Below are 12,273 nucleotides of genomic sequence, written 5' to 3'. Positions count from 1 at the left end.
TCTCTGCCCTGATTCCTTATCTGTAGGGGATGGCATGTTTGTAATGGCTTTAACCTTTGCAGAATCAATGTGCACCCCTTTCTCAGAGAGCATTTTTTCTATTATGACCAGTGAATGAACCCAAGCAGTTGGTTGCTCTACTTTTTCTATTATGTCCATGTTAACTAATCTATCTATTTCCCTTTTTCAGTTTCTCCCATAGTACAAGGGAAACATTTCTTGGATCATGAACCTTGGGAGTATTTGGTTCTCTTAGTTCTATCTTATCAACTCAGTTGACAGTTTCCCTATGCCTTAAAGCACATCATAAAACTCTTCTTGTATATTCTACTTCCTAGTCCCTCAATGGCATCCATTCTCTTACATGTCTACAACCCAATCATTGGCACTAGCTTTCCTGGGGCTGTTACAAATTCAATTTTTACTATATTACCCTTGTGTCTAATATGCAGTGCACAAACATCTTTGGTTGCAATCATGTTCCCATTATGTGCTCTAAGTCTCATTTTCTTATTCTCATAGTACACAGGTTTAGTTTTCATTTTTTTGAATAATGTATTTCGGTGTTACGTTGACCTGTGCCCCTGTATCTAATTTAAACGTACCATTAGTCCACTGGTGTTCTGCGTGATTGTCTAACCTCAGAAGAATAAACTTCTTCTTGCATTGTGCCAATGAGGAATTCTTCCTCTTCCTCAATGTATATAGCATGCACCTTCTGTTTCTAGTGTGTTGCATCCTGCGTCTTTCTGCAAACTCTTGCAAAGTGATTGAATCTTTTGCATTTGTTGCAGTGCTTACCAAATATAGGGCATTGCATGTGTTTGTGATAACCTCCACAGCATCTGCAGCTGACCATTGTTTCTTCAAGCACTTCTCTTTGGCCTCCGCTTGCCTGCTTCAGAGTGAGGTCTTCCTTTCTGTATTGTTTGCGTGTTGCCTTTGGTTTTCGAAGTCTTATAATCCTGACTAGTTCAGCTTGTTCTGTTTTTTCCTCCAGCTTCTTAGTCTGGCATTTGTTATCTTAGTCGCTTGGCACATTCTAACTGTCTTTTCCAAATTAAGCTCAGGATCCTCTAGCAGTCTTTTCCTGAGGCTTGTATCTTTTATAGCCAATACTATTTGGCCTCCGATCATGGACTCTTTTAGGTCTCCAAAGCTGCATGTCTGGGTCAGCAGTCTGAGGTCTTTGACAAACTCTTCTATTGTCTCATATTCTGTCTGCTGTCTCATGTGGAAATTATACTGTTCAAAGGATTCATTTTCTTCAATTTTCAAATTCCTCAATTTTTTAATTACTCTGCTATAGCTTTTCTGTTCTGCTTCTAACAGTCATCGGCTGTCAGCGCTACAGGTAAAGAGACAGAGCGTCTGGGTCTACTATATTTAAAAAAAAACCCTACCTTGAATGAATCTTCCTTCTCTGTAGCTCCACTGGCCGTCATGTATGTAGTGAAGCTCTGCCTAAATTTCGTCCAGTTTTCGGCTGCATCGCTGGACAGCTTTAACTCCTCTGGATTCTGAGATGCTCCATTTTTTGTCTTTCTTTGCATCCCACTCTTAGTACCATGTGTTGTTCTCAAATGACCCAGGAGTTAAGCTAATATAATAATAATGCTTGTTTATTCAGAAAGTAGCATCCTGCCTACTGTCTTGCTGTTCCCTCCTGCAATCCCGGGGCAAAATGTAACAACTTATACGTAACACTCTTAAAGGTATCCACACAAATATCATATGAGAGTCCCTGTTTCCACTATCCATATGCTGCAGAAGCAATACAATCAGGAGTCTGGTGCCTGTTTTTCTTTTTCTGCTGTGGAGGCCCAGAGATCTGAATGAGAGCTGTGTTCTATAAATAGAAATATAAAATAGATTAAATTAGGAGTTTGGTCCCCTACAGATGGCCCTGTCACTAGACAAGCTGCCTGCTTGCAAATTAACAGTTTGTTTTACTTAAATTTCGAACATTGTAATACATTAGAACCACAACAATAGAGATACTGTCTTCCCAGTATTTTCTTTCTTCCAGTGTACAGTAAAAAAGCAAAGAAACCAAAACTATTCCCCCCTCAGGGTTTTCCCAGCAAAAAATAAACAAGAGCTGAAACAATGGAAAAGTTGGTAGTAGAAGGACTGATTCACGGATAACCTTTGGGCTGCCAGATTTTCAGTAGTTGCAGATGAGACTTGAATAAGATCGGCAAGTTTGCAGATACTAGGTTGGAATAAACACAGAACCATTTCCCCTCCCACCAAAATCAACTCAGCCAACCGGTCCAATCTTTAGATCAATGAAATATTCAAGCTCACAGACTGTTAGAAAGGGAAGAAAATGTGTTCTGGGGGAAAATAAACAATAGCAATAACAATAATAAAAGAAAAAACCTTGAAGAAATGAAAGGTTGTAGCACACTGACCAAGAAAGAGATTTGAAACTATTTGGGAGATTAAGGATTTTTTATTGTGGGAAAAAAAATCCCCAGAGCTGTTAGCCCAATGCACAACTAAAATGAAGAAGAAAAACAGAATGCTTGGTTGCTAGGGGACTATAACATAAATCAAAAGCACTGCTATAATTGCTATATACTGTAAGGAACTGATAAGACCTCTCCTAGTACATTATACCTCGTCTTGGTTATTGGACCCAGGAATGAGTCCAATGCTTTTTTTTGAAAGAATGAAGTTCAGAGCAAAACAAAGTGAATACCAAGACAGCAGAATTTAAATGAGCAACTACAAAAGCAGTTCAGGATGAGAAACTTAGCAATGTTAACAGAGACAGAAAGACAGAGTTTCAGTGCTGGGTGTCATTTTCAAGGAACTCTATCAGTAAGTAAGTGCACACCCCACATTTCAGGATTATTATTCCTGTTCTTGCCTTTCTTTGAATATTCCACCCTGGCTCTCAACCATTTCTTTATTGTGGCCCCTCTGGTAGAACACAAGGTGTTTCAGGGCCCCTCTTCCCAGTTAGCCAGAGAGGGTGGTACATACCTTCCAACCAATCATAACCCTTAGGTAAAAAAAATACCTATGGCTCATAAGAACATAAGAACTACCACTTACTGGGCATGTCTACATGTGCACATTTACTGTGCAGTAACCAAAATTACTGCGCAGTACGGGTACATGTCTGCATGTGTATACCCATACTACACATAAACATGGTGACTTATGCATAAATTTGATACCTGCATTATGATGGTATCAAATTTCTGCCCGCTTAGTTACTGTACAGTAATACTGTGCGTGTGGACTGATTTGGGACTAACTTTAGTCTCACGTCAGTGCACACATAGCATTAATGCGCTTTAATGCCTGCATGTGTTGACACCAGCTTATCCCCACTTACTGTGCAATAAATTTAAACCAGCATAAATGCACACGTAGACACGCCCACTGAGTCCAATGATAGGTCCATCTTGCCCAGTATCCTATGTCACACAGTAGCAGAGTGGATGCTGAAAGGGAGAGTGAACTGGATATGACCAGGGTTTTTTTCCACTGTTCCTCTCCCACTTGCAATCTTCAGCATTTGTGTAGGAAGTTCTGATTAGAGGCTGTACCCCTAACTCCCATCCTCAATAGCTATTTAGTTACCTTTCTACCAAGAATATGTCCAATCCCTTTTTGATGGGATGATACCTTTCCCATAAAGAGCTCTTATGGGGGTAGAAAAATGAGTTTCAATCTGCTGAAAGATGTGCAGAGGGGAATGATAGTAGAGCATTTGGAACTGAAGCCTGATATGAACTCTGAAGCCCCTTTTCCACCAGAGACTTCCAGTGTGGTCTCAAGCAAGTCAGTTCACCATTCTGTGCCTTGGCTCTCCATGTATAAAGTGGGGACACAGGTATTTCCCTGACTGACTCATAGAGCTGTTTTGAGGATCAATATGTTAAAGATTGTGAAGTAACAAGATAGTCACATAACTACATAAATGTGATTTGCCACAATCCCTCTCTCGACATCACAGCTTCCCAAGGACAGATTTGACCTCTCTTGTGCCAGGAGCACACACACTTAACTTGGAGAGTAAAATATGACTCAACAGAAGAGCACACCTCTTTATCTCCCCCTAGTAAAATAAGAATAAGGAAGCTTGTCCTCTGTGGGAAAGAAAGTTAAGATCCATGAATGAGGAGTCATAATGAAGGATGTGTTTTTTATCCAGATTAACTGTTTGACCTGCCATATTGATTGCCACAATGGGGGACTAAATTGTTTCATCCTGAGAAAGAGAGACAAGAGTGCCTGTCTGGGAGTGTAAGAGACTCATTTTCTTTGTGGACTGGAGACATCTGGGCACACACTACCAGTGAATTACAAAAATTTCTAAGGGAGCTTTAAAAAACAAAGCAGTAAAGACGTTTGGGATCAATAAGGCATGATGGGATTTAATGCATGGTCCCACAATTGTGCCTCCTGCCATGCAGATGTAGCATGGCAGGAGCTTCAACTGTATGAGTCACACATTAAATCCTATTGCACCTTAAACTTCACATGCAAAGAGGGCAAGAAAGACAGTCCCTGCTCCAAAGGGCATGCAATCCAAGTATAGGACAAAAGACAACATAAGAAGATGGACAGGTAAATGAGGGAGTGCAGGGAAACCAGGAGACAAAAGTGGTCAGCAGAAGTGGCAGTAGTCCAACTATGGTCATGTTTCTGTAGGCACCACAGCAAAGGAGAGTTGCCTGGAAGGATCTGAAGAGGGACAATGAGGTAAGTTGTGGATATTCATAGGCAGCTCCTCTCTTTTGTGAGAGGTAAGATGGAAGAAAGCACAAGAGGGACTTATTTGAAAATTTCACTACATTAAAGAAATTCATGTTCCTAATAGTGTCAGACACAACTTGGCCCAGGTGGCTCCATTTAATTGTGATGCATTAGGATTCCTGATGCATCCCCATCCAGCATGCATTCATTAGTGCTGGCATGCCTGGGCTTCTCTAGGTGAGGTACTTCTATTTGGAGAACGCTCTTTTCCTTTCTAGGTATTGAAAGGTGTTGATGCAGGGAAGATGCTCTCTACAGGTACTGATTTCCTCTAATAAGCTCTTTACGTTTAGGTAATTTCTTTCTTCTGGCTCCCCCTACAAGGAGCAGTGGTGCCAGAGAGGAAGGCCACAACACTATAGCTCCCACTCACCAGCTGCTTGCATGCGAGTCATTTTTCCTTTTTAATTTGTGTGCACTTAAACAGCACTGTTGGGAAGCACTGGGACTGCTCAGTCCAGCCATAGTTGTACTCTACCCAGCTGGGTTTACCCTGATGGAGATTATTAGCCTGCTTACAGAAGAGTTTGACTCTCATGAATGCAATACCACTACCAGCGTTGTTCGCAAATAAGCTCACCCTCCAACGCAACCACCCACACCTTGCCCTCCCCAATATCCGTGTGAGTCTCAGTGAGCCCCAGAGAGTTTGGACTTTTCATAGCAGGGAAAGGGAGAGGTGATTTGCCAAAGGTCACGTACATTTGGGCAACCTGTACAAACCAAGCTCTAATAAAAGCCCACAAGAGAAGACACTGCTCTCTTGTCCTTGGCCCTAGGTGCAGGACATCCATCAGCAATACAAAAAGTCAATATCTCCGTCATGGTAAAGCCCATCGCCACAGTACTCTACATCCGATTCTGACCTGGGTTAAGGCCAGCCCTCACTTACGCTGGGAACGCTCACATAGATGTGATGTAGTAAAGAGCAGAAGTTTCCACACTAGAAAGTGATGCACACTACAGACTACGTACTGGTATGTCGTATACTAGGTATGTCTGCAATGAGTTGATTTTCAGAACAGGTCTCAGCTGGGCTATACCATTTCTTCCCTTGCTCGGGGAACCTCAGCCCTTGAACTTCCCCGATGTTGCTGGTTGAAGGGCCCCAAGAAAAAATAAGTCTTGCTGTGAGCGCATCTTTGAATTAAAATTTCCACAAGGACCAAATTATGCAAACTACCCCCTCTACGCATCCTCCAAACCCACCTGGTGCTAATTAGGCACAGAATCCACCAGTTCCAGGCACAGAATTAAAATGCAGACCCACACTACAAAGGCCCAGTCATTTCTGCTGTTTCAGTTCATCAGCTGGAGCAGGGATAAGCGTATTTTATTCTTGTCCCCAGATGTTTGGGAGTAGCAGAGTAATTTAACAGGCTGCGTTTCTCAGAAATTATCATGCTTTTCTCTTTTCCTAAGCAACTTCTCCATCCCTTGCTGAATGGCTTAATGGCACTGAGAATTATGGAATGACATTGTTTTTAACATGTGCCTTTTTTAAAAAAAAATGCATTTCAGTGCAAGATTTCAGATCTTTAGAGAAAAGGTTGTGTCCAAGTGCCTAAAATCTATGAGCAGCTGAATGATTCTGCTGGTGAGGATAAAATAATAAACAGGTGCTGCACACAAGTCTTTGAAAACAACCCCAGGTGTTGTCTGTCTTCACCGTGAGTGACATCTGTCATTGTGTCATTCTCTGAAGAAGTCAGGCTGGTATTCTAACTGAAACCCTGGCAAAGGAAGGTGTTGTGCTGCATTTCAGATCTAGCTTGTGTGTCCCTGGCTATGTGAATATTGAACAAATGTTAATATAATTGATGACATTTTTCTGCCATTTTTTTTCCTTTTGAGACCTGAGCATGATGCTGGTGCTGTTTCATTCAATGAAAGAGGAAGAGCACCCAATGCTCCTACAAGTCTATAGAAGCAGAAGTTGCTTCAGAGCACAGTTGCCATAGTTACCCTCCAAATCTATAGGAATAATGAGGACATATGAGATTCAGCGTTTGTCAAAATTTCCAGGGCAGGTTGAGCAGACAGTTGGCTGGGATGGTTTAGTGAAGAGCAATCCTGCCTTGAGACAGGGTCATCTGGACTAGATGACCTTGTGAGGTCCTTCCAGCCCTACTTTCCTATGATCCCATGATACAAGGTAATGCTAATAGGGTCACTGTTAACTTGGTTCTGGAATTCCAGAGAAGATGGACAGGGAATGACGTCTTTGAGAAGAGGTCATCTCTCCTTCTTCCCTTTCCTGTGCATTATCACTGTCCTTTCCCTGCACGATCTCATCTGCACAGACCAGTACCCACATAGTAGCTGCATGAAGAGGAAGCTTGGTGGCATGGCAAGCAGTGGCAGCGTTAATTGCATTGGCAGTTAACCCTGCCACTGCTCACCCTACCACTAAATATATGGACCTGTGCCATTATGGGTTGGATCCAGAGCATGGAGCCGTGTCATCTGGCCCACACGGCTGTGGGTGGAGCTGGAAACTTCTCTAGTTCTGGAAGCCACAGCAATTAACGGCTGTTGCCAAATTCTAGCTCTGCAGGTCAGATGATGCATCTCCAGACTCCAGATTCAGCCTGTGGACTGGCCCCATGCCACTCATCTGGCTCACAGGGTCAGTCCCATGCCGCTGGCCTAGCACATTGTCACTTGGTCTTCGCTGGGTTCTCTCCATAATCACACTCTCCATAATCGCACAAAGCAACAGCAGTAGTGGTGCCACTAAAACAGCAAACGCACTCTCTTTCACAGTAATGACATGCCTAAAAATTTCCCATTTTATCTGAAATTCAGAGGAATTAGGTATTTATAGCAGCATGCTCATTAATTCCAACAGAAATTGAGTTCCACACATTAAGAGAATGTTTTCAAGTTCCCTGCACTCATTTCCATCAGCCTATTCTTAGCCTATTTATTCCAGTTTGTGATCAAACTGGATGAAGTTGTGCATTCATACATAGTGACAAGTTCAACACTATGAAAGGTAGGAGGACAGTTCCTTTATTTTTGCTGCTATCAAAGTATTTGCTTGTAATCAACAGGCGGAAATGTAAAAGGTTTCTTTGCAGCCGGAGCAAACTTTAAATGTTGCTAGCACATTTTCCAAGTCTGGCTGCTGGCCCCCTCCCCTTGTGGGTAAGGCAAATGTTGCTTGCTTTAAACAGGCCAACAAAAAATCATATTGAAAAGAAACGGGGAAAAGAGGAAAAATAAATGTCTCCCAGAAACATATAAACTATGGTATGTAGTAAATCTAATTATGACATGCTTTCCGTTACTGGCTGGACTCAACGCAGGTAGCAATTTATGCCTCCTTGAGCCAACAAGTGCCATGACATCCCAGAGTTAAGGTGCTCATTTGGCTAGGAGTAGGGATAATATCACTTTTTGTAGTGGTTCCCATTTGGGTAAATGAACATATTTAATTCCAGCTGAGGCTCTGTAGGAACCTTCTCAGCAAAAGCCAATGAGTTAAGGCATTGAATTTGTTCACTGCTCAGTCAAGCCCATTCTTCCCTGCCAAGGCCTTCCCTCCCACTTTCTGGACAGTGGGATTGTTACCATTACTAACTTAGTGCCATAGAGGAAGGGGAGGTGTCCTGGGACCACAAACAGCTGGTCTCCAGTGTAACCTTTTTCCCCATCCAAGTCCAGAGTGGAACAATGTCCCATAAGGGAGACCACACAGGGAAACCCATGCCACGGCCCTCAGCTGCACTGGCCTGCAGAATAAGCGCAGTATAGGAGGAAGCACCATCTGCACCACTAGGTTGGATGTCACATGAACCTCCCTGAGCCCATGTAGAGTATAGTAGTCTACTCCCTGTAGAGTATAGTAGTCCTTAGGCTGTTTAATGGTGACAAGGCATAGCATTTGCTTGCATACACTTGACCAAAGTTTGGGTAACAGAAGAAAAGGGAAAGGATATGACAAGGCAGAGGATGTCAAAGTGAGAGCCATTCACAAAAAATGAAGAAAGATGGATTGCAAAAAAAACCAGGGTAAAGATGGCAAGGTTGTCTCAAACACATTTAGTGGTTTGGTGCTAGACAAGGCTAATTTTAGATGAGAAAACTTATATAGGGGACAAGAGCAGGCATGTGAATATTAATTAGAGTAGCACCTATTAGGAATGCTGTTATATATATTTTCCCCCTATTTAGTAAGCTTTTTGACATTTTTGCCAAGTCATAAAATATAAACATTTGGGTTCATCTTGGCATTTTTGCTCATCAGCTTTGAACTACAGTTCTTGATGAATAGCCCATTTACAGATGAACTAAAATAAGAGCTTTTTTATAACTTAATTTGAAACCTAGGTGAAAAACCCTTTGCCCTAACAACTTGGCCACCTGTTAGAGGCTTTTTAAAGTTTTAGGACTTAGAAATGTCAAGATTAATTTCTTTTCAAATATCAGTAAGATTATTATGCATTTAGACAAATGTGCACTTCATAAATGTGTAATCAATTGCTTGATATGCCTTATCTGTACTTTTTAGGCATATATATCGTCCCTGTATTTCACTATTAGATTTGATATTAAAATTATCTACATTTATGTTTGTGTTTATATTTAATTTTGGTGGGGTTGCCTCCTATAACATTTCTTGGTTTTCAGAATATATATGAAGGTCAACATTTAAAGCACGGATCGTTCCTGCAGACAGTGATTAAATGTCATATTTTGGGCCCAGGCTAAGTATGGGCAACAGGAGACAAACAGGGATGTGGCAAGAAGAGAAAATGACACTGCACCAAGACCCTCTTCCCCTGCACGGGGGGGGCTGAAGCTCCTTTGTGCCACCACGATCCCTCTGCCTGATGGAGTTCCAGCTGCTGGTGACTTGTGCTGGGGCTGATTACTATAGAGGCTGGCAAGATAGGTTATACTGTTAACTGCATCTTATTTGTGCTGGAGGCATAGCTCACGTTAGCCAATGTGGAAGTAGGGTTGAATCAATGAGGCAGATCCAGCTCTGGTGTAAGCAGAGGAATACTTGCATTCTAATAAACCACACTTGCCTGACTCAATACCATGTTTGTGTTTTGGGGATATACATTAGTGGCTGCCTTTTATCTATAAAGTAATGATCAGAAATTCTCTGAATGTTGATATGCTGCTGTGTGGATATTGCTTCTCGTTGATCGGACTGTGCACTCAGCAGCACTATCTCAGGATTTTCTTCAGAGCATGTTATACAACTAGAGTTTTCTATCACAGGCAATAAAAAGGTTTTATTTGTCCTGCTTTTATGGGATCTAGTTTTGTGCTATTCTGCTTCCTTTGCCCCAGAGAGAGCTGTGCATGACGGCTGTACATGCTGCAATGGGTTTGTACTAAATTAACATCAGCACTCGGAGCTACTGCTCAAACCAAGTACCTACTGGAGGATGGCTACAGAGATGCTGGGGCCCTGTTCCTGCCTTTTTATATGGCTGGGCAGGCTACTGTGCCATTAAGGAACCCAGCTTCAGGTCTAGAGCTGGTTAGATTTTCATGGGAGCAGGTTTTCATCTGGAAAAAAAAGCTGGTCTTATCCTACCCCTGTTATAAGTGAACTTTGGCCATTTGCTTCCGAGATCTGGATGGGACAGCCCAAGTATTACAAGGGCAACACAATGTTCACCTGTTGCTGCCTCTGTTAGTTTTGTAGTGGTCTGCAAGGCTATCCTTCCATAGGGCTGTGCTTAGAGCAATAATAAAAAAGGGCCTATAGGATTATTATTAACTTCAAAAATATTCCTAGGTAAATCACACAAAAGCTAATACTAGAATCCCACTCCATTAGGTGCAAGACAACGGAGCTGTTTCTTGAGCTAAAGGAGAATGCTCTTAATTAACAGTAATGGGGCATTTCTGAACTTGAAAGACTCTAACCTGCCACATTTGATACAGAGCATAAATAAAGTTAAGAGAGAGTCGTGAGAAACATGGACATAGCCTCTTTGAAGATAGACAGTGTGTGGTCCCCAGGCTGACATCTCTGGCATGGATAATTAACCTACAAAAACATGTTAATTAGCATAAAAGGAAGAGCAGAGAGCCCTTGGATGCTTTTTTGAAGATAAGATGCAAAAACTGTAGAAAACAAAACAAAAACTAGAAGCCCAAATCCTGCCAGAGGTAGACTGCAGGAACAAATGACTTTGGGAAATGTAAGACGTACAGGGAATAAGAGTGAGATTGTCATACCTATTTTGGGGACACAAGTGCCTCGTATGGCACCTCAAGAGACCTAATAAAGTAGCCCTAAACAGAGTCAGGGAGGGATTTGGGTGATTTCTGTTTCCTTTCTTTGCTTAGACTGGGATATAAGATTGAATTTTGGTCTGGCTTAGTTCACATAAATTCACTAAGACAAACCTCCACTTGACCACTTCTCCTGAGGCAAAAGTCTAAGAGTGAAGGACGCAAAGTAAAAACCTCCAATTCTCAGCACTGGAAATTTAAATCTGTGTCTGAACTTTATAACTAGCCCCTGTGTATAATTAGCCAGAACAAAATTCTAGGTGTGAAGACCCATAAGCCCAGAGTTGAATTTCCCGACTCAAGCCCATCTCTAATTTTTAACACATCGGTCACACGCTGAATTACTCTAGTTTATTTATTCAATAAAGAATCCACAATATTCCCACCGCAGTTAAAACCACACCGATGAAAGGAAGCAGTTCAACCATCGGTTTATGGACCTACCAATCCCTAAGGAGCATCCCAAAGCTACATGATGTCCTAAGGCTCTAGACTTTGCATTTGGATTTTCAAGTTAACGCAAAGGTGTGTGAAAAGCACACATACACGGCTAGCTCCCTGCTGACTCTGTCTGAAGAGGCTTGTGTGAATTTTTTTTTACTGCGACTGCTACAAGGAATGCTATGTAGAAACAAATTTGTCCCAGAAATGCAATGTTTCAGAGAGGACTGGAAAAACTGTTGTGTAAAGATGAAACCTTCTGGTCTTGGTGGACTATGACATGTGTTTGGTGCCTAATTAATTAAAATCAAAAGGAAATGAGTACCTAAGTACATCAGAGATCTTAGATTTGGCGCATTCTCCAATATATAGAATCATAGAAAAGTAGGACTCAACGGGACCTCAGGAGGTCATCTGGTCTAATCGCTTCCTCAAAGCAGGATTATTCCTATCTACCTCCAACTATCCTATACAAGTGTTTGTCTAACCTATTCTTAAAACTATACAAATAACCCCGTTGTACAACTACCACATTGCCACAAAACATGAAAAGCACCCTAACCTCCGTGCCTAAGATTTGTCTCAACATGCCATTTGGAGGACAGCTGAAGCTTGGAGCAGATGCAGCCATTCACTCCAACCCCAACGTGTTCTGCGTTTGATGCTGGTCGTTCTTTGGTGCAAGATCAGACATAAATCCTCAGTTTGGTGTCAGTCCGGTTTTGTTGTACCTGCCAATATATCATGAAAAGAGCAGGGCAAAAATCTCTGCTAGCATTAAATAGG

This window comes from Alligator sinensis, unplaced genomic scaffold, assembly GCF_000455745.1.
Source record: "Alligator sinensis unplaced genomic scaffold, ASM45574v1 scaffold599_1, whole genome shotgun sequence".
Taxonomy (NCBI): domain Eukaryota; kingdom Metazoa; phylum Chordata; order Crocodylia; family Alligatoridae; genus Alligator; species Alligator sinensis.
Note: the sequence above shows the minus strand (reverse complement) of the source record.